General features: G+C 40.7%; 1 long non-coding RNA gene across 1 annotated transcript; it reads left to right on the forward strand.

Moving 5' to 3' along the window:
• The first annotated feature begins 513 nt into the window (after positions 1 to 513).
• Positions 514 to 5,067, forward strand: LOC140202192 (uncharacterized). The gene is made up of 2 exons (XR_011887028.1): positions 514 to 1,271; positions 4,706 to 5,067. It is a non-coding gene; the product is annotated as an uncharacterized lncRNA (long non-coding RNA).
• The last annotated feature ends 475 nt before the right edge of the window (positions 5,068 to 5,542 follow it).

Here is a 5,542-nt window from a genome sequence, read left to right on the forward strand (position 1 = left end):
TCTTGATTAGTTGGGGCATGAAGGGATACAGAGAGAAGGCAGGAGATTGGGGCTGAGAGCAAGTGGATCAGCCATGATGTAATGGCAGAGCAGACTTGATGGGCCAAATGGCAGTCTTGTGGTCTAATAACTGTTTCTGAACTGGGTGGTGTGGGACCCATGGCATCTGTACTTACAGTGCCAAGGTAGCAGTGAGAGGAATGGCGGGGGTGGTGGTGCTGGATGATGGAGGAGTTAGCAGCACTCAATGGTGGGGAGGGCTTTGCCTGTCATGGACTGACATTCTGCAGTCTTTTCCATTCCTGGGCATTGACCTTTCCATACCAGGTCGAGATACAACCAGCTAGGATACTCTCCACTGCACTTCTATAGATATTTGTCAAAGTTTTGGTGACACACCAAATTATAAATGAGAGGTGCTGATGTGCCTTCCTTGTGATGACGTCTAACATGCTGGTCCCAGGACAGGCTCAACCGGATCTTCCGTCTCCTTCCTACATGCCGATCCGTCACCACCTTTGAGTCGGCCTTTGACAGTGGTGTCGTCAGCAAACTTAAATACGGCATTGGAGCTGTATTTAGTCTCACAGCCCGAGGGATAAAGTGAGTAGGTCCATGCTGATAACAGGCCAGCGATCCAGTCGGATCGTACAGTTTACAACCCAGGTTGCAGCCTTGCCTCGAAGCTCACCGTTTCTAACACCGCAAAGGTGTAAATTCAGATTCCATCGATTGCTTCAGACTGACATGATGTAAATGAGATAAGTCGGGGAACTGTTCAAGGGTTAGAATTCCAATCGCTGCGCAGTTACATTGTATGCCACAGGTGATAGCGCGACGTTTCAGTTTTCTATGGAATTACAGCAATGCCTTCAGAAAGTGTGAAAAACACAGTAAGAGGCCAATTGTCATTAAAAGATTTTTCCAATTTTAATGTCAAGAGAGACAAACATCATTTAACTGAGTCGGACAGAGAAAACTTGGTTCCAATTGAACAAGCAAGTGTACGGGGAAATATAAAACGTTTTAAATTTAAACTGAAGCAAGTAACTATTCTGCCAACTGTCGATGAGCTCCAGGAAACGGAGGGACATCCACTCGGAAGCGTTCCAGAGCAAGAACAAACCAAAACATCGAATTGTAAAAAGGTTCACCTTGCTTTCCTCCCTGACAGATACGAACCTTTAATCGAGTCTCAGGCCGTGAGTGCGAGCGAGCACAGGGCAGACAAAAAATACAAAAGAAAGCAAAAGCTTAAAAAATGCAGGAAGGTAAGCAAATAAAATATGCAGAATCTTAACCCTTCAATATTTCGAAATCAACTTTTTGACATTGGTGTTTCTTTCAAGTGCCACGGAACTGCTGTTTATATACAAGTAAATATTTGGATTATCTCTTGTTTAAATCCTTTTGGTTAATTTAGAACGATGAAGCGCAGCAAATGACAGTTTGAGGCAGGTGGGTGAACTTTTTACTTGTACAGTTAAGTGCGCTTCACACGTTAGGCTCGATCTTCCAGTTCGATTTTGTGCACGTAGGTAGAATTCTTCTGTTTCAACGTGTAATGATTAACAGCTCGAAAAATGTTTCATAGTGTATAACAGAACATTCTGCATTGAACTTATCTTAAATCCTTCAGAACTCAGGGTCTCATCAAGGCAACAAATGCGTTTAGCAACTAGCAAACTAAATTTGCTAGAGCTGGAAAGGGCAGTAAACAATTTAAAAGCACACAACCCTCCGATTTCACAGCTCGAGAACTTAGCACATCTCAGCGTTCCGACGTGATAAAAGGCACCTTCAGTTCAATTGATGTCAATGCATTTTCCATTTGAAATATTATTAAGCACCCTTAAATAGTTACATTTTATATTAATCTTAGTAGCATAGCTTTTTAATCTTAAAATAAAAATATTCCCGTTTCCCAAATACAACGTGATAGCCACTCGGGAATTCGCCATCCCTCCAGCTTCCCGGGCTTCCTAAGTAATTCGCTACCACTGTGCCCTCTTCCATAAATTACATTATAACCTCTGTTCTTTTGCTCAGTGATAATTCTAAATCCTTAGGAGAGGTGTAAGGAAGTGGACAAATTGCCGTGTCCTTGGAATTTATATGTTGCAAGAGAATTGTAATCACATCTGGGGGTGCCAGGTTCTGCTCCAAATGGTTGATTTGGTGAATGGGTTAATGGCTTCAATTTTGTGGCTATAATGTGAAAAGGCCTCCAGAGGACCACAGCCCTGTCGTTGTTTGGAGGCTTGCGTGCCTCGGTGACCTGGAGCGCTCTGTTGGCTGAAGCCAGGGCTTTATGCTTTGACTCTTGGTAGGGTCATCCATGCCAAACAGGTCAAAGGGTAGAGGCCAGACTTGGAGTGGTCCACCAGTGTTCCAGGTTCACTGGTTCAGCTCAGGGCTATCAACCCTAATTGGTAAAACAAAATTAATATGGAAACAGCAATGAAGAACTTCGTCTGAGTGGCCAAGGATTGACAGAGATAGAGGACCTTCATTGTTGCCCTAAATGTCAGGGGTGTAACAGGCAGTAAGTAAGTAATGTGAGAAGTGTAGTCAGCATTATTATGTGTGGCCCTAATTGTCCTTGGTAAAAGTAATGGTAAGTAACCTTCTAGACTTCCTGCAGTTCTCCTGCTAAAGATACTCCTACAGTGACGTGAAGTGGGCAGGGAGTAACACGATATAGGCCTAATAGCAATAAAAGAACAGAGGTAGGACCCACACCACAGTGTGACTTAGCGGGAAACCTGCTTGAATGCCAAAGAAGTGGGCTGCTGTAGTTGGACGCTGTTGAAGTTCTTGCAAGGCTACACTCAGCCTTGTATTTCACCTCGACACTGGTTTGTATGAATGCAAAGGCTTTGGGTGCCATGGTACTTATATTGCTGGAACAGATGAGTTTTTGATTAAAGTAAAACCCTGGATGTTGATGGCAGGTGCCCTGGCAATGGTGAGGCTAATGAATATTAAGAGTGGCTGGTTAGGCTCACTTTCACAATCAACTGCCACGTGTCAAAAGTTTCTTCTCACTTATCAGCCCGTGTTGTCTGGTTATTTTATGCTAGATGTGGAAATGGGCTGTCTTTTTATTTGCTATGAAGCTGTGAATGAAGTTTAACACTGGCTGACATGGGTGAACATTTCCAGTGAAATCTTGTGACACATGAAAAATAATTCATGAAGAAACTGAAGATGATGGAACCTCCTACTCAACCTTAGGGAGTGTTCTAGCAATGTCCTATGGCTGGTATAATGGCTTCCAACTACCACAGCAGTTTTCCTTTGGGCATGTTATGAGTACAACCTGCCAGGCTTGTTCAATTGGGTGCACAATAACTGGAATTGTACCAGGGTTACTTGATACCACACTCAGTCAAATTCTGCATTGACATCAAGAATAGACTCTCTCATATCTCAGTCCTAGAATTCTGATACCTAGTCCATATTTGGACCAGGGCTGTACTAAAGTCTGGAGCTGAATGCGAAACCCAAATTGTGAGCGGGTTACTGATGAGTAAGTGCTACTTGATAGAACTTAAAATAAAACATTCTACTGGAGCTCATGTGGAGATTATATTGTCTGGACTTTAATTAGTTGGATTTGTCCTACACTTTCCGTACAGGCCATTCCTGGGCAATTTTCCTAATTGTGGATAAAACACTAGTTAGAGATGTGTCTGGTTCTGGAGATAAAGTCCTCAGTAGTCCTGATCTGAAGGTCTTTGCTGTTTTCATTGTTCATAGTAGTTTCTTCATATCTATTTATGGTTTTATTACTATTTATTATTTATGGAGCAACTGTAACGAAAATCCAGTTTCCCCCAGGATCAACAAAGTATGACTATGACTATGTGACTTGAATTGAATTGGCTCAATACTTACTTCTGTGATGGTAAGGATGTCAAGAAGAAGGGGAGGTGGACTCTTCCCTGGCATTTTGGGCCGAAAGGGATTGCTTTGTCAGGTTGGCATCTCATGTTAGGCGTGCTTGGCGCTGTTCCTAGCTGCTGCTCTGCATGCCTCATTGAACCAGGATTGATCCCCAACATGAACCTAATGGCAATGTGAAGGATGTGGCAATCTTCTTCGGTGGATTTCTCCTGTCATCGGGACAGAACCTACCCAAGGATTCTGATGGAAGAGTCTAGCATTTGATTTCTGACCTGTGCAGTGATGTCCTGAGGGCACTATTACAGTACCTTGGACACTGGATTCTTTGGTGCTGATTGGTGTTAGCACCTTTAACAAAACCTGTACACCATTGCGGTGCTAGCTGCCATCACTCTGCAAAGTAACAGCAAATGGCATTGCAGAAATTATTGTGGTTTGTTGCATAAAGTTGTTAAGAGAATTGCTACATGCACCCCTTTTAAGCATTTTCTACTTTTTTTTAGCTACGCTAGAAGAAAGTGAAAAGATTGCAGCTAAGTTGATCTATTAGCATTATCATTATATTTTTATTTTCCAGTAGGCAAATGCGTGGTTCACTTTGGTAAGACATGATTGGCATTGGGAGGTTACTGATACATTTACTTACTGTAGTTATGTATTTTTCTGGAGCATGATTGAAGTGATCTTCAAGAAAGGCATTACCTCCTTGAAGAATAGAACAATATTAACAGTTATTTGCTTTTCAGTTATGTTAATATTCCATTATTGAAGTACTTGCTTTTCTTATTCTTTTTAGAATGTTGTAAAAGTCCTTTGTGCTGGATGGCATTACCTTGTACTTGGCTTTCAAGAAATTGCAAAAAGTTATACAGCACCATTCTCAACTTCTTTTGCTGTGATTGCTGAGTCCCACTGAAGGACGGAAAAACTGCAAAATTTCACGCTTTGCATTTTAATGGAAAAAATTGAAAGGAATAATTATACATTTAAATAAATTTTATACGTTGATATTTTAGTAAAAATAAGTAATAAAACTAAAGCTAATTTACATATTTGATTGTTATTGTTATTACCTGTATTTATATGAATTGTAATCATGAATAATTTGTAAACCAGTCTCATTTTTATTACTGATAAAATACTGATTAGATATTTTAATTGTTTCTAAGTGTTAACCTATAATTTCTTTTGCATCTACTCTGTAACAATGAACAATGTTTTTCACATATCTATTATATATTTATTATAATGCCAAAGCAACCTTACATCTGTATAAATGGCTCTGAATCCCACCTCACTTTAAAGTACAATTTTAAGACTGTTTTGTTCATGGTAGCTCTTGAAAACTGACAGAATCTCTAGGCTTTCTAAAGGAAAAAAAGGATTCAGCTTGGAGCAATTGATATCACGTAGTAGGCAGATGACAAATATATATAAGTGGGAAGGAAATGTATCATGGATATTATGTACTCTGCTCGCTGGACAAAAATCCGGGATCCGGAGAATGAATTGATACTGCAGGTAGTGCAGCTATTTAACAGCTTCAGCAATATGGCATCCAGAATGTTCTCTCTGTGACAGCATGGATTTCTCTGGCATGCTCCAGTTTCTTCTCTATTTCCAAACATACGCT

This window comes from Mobula birostris, chromosome 8 (assembly GCF_030028105.1).
Source record: "Mobula birostris isolate sMobBir1 chromosome 8, sMobBir1.hap1, whole genome shotgun sequence".
Classification (NCBI taxonomy): Eukaryota; Metazoa; Chordata; class Chondrichthyes; order Myliobatiformes; family Myliobatidae; genus Mobula; species Mobula birostris.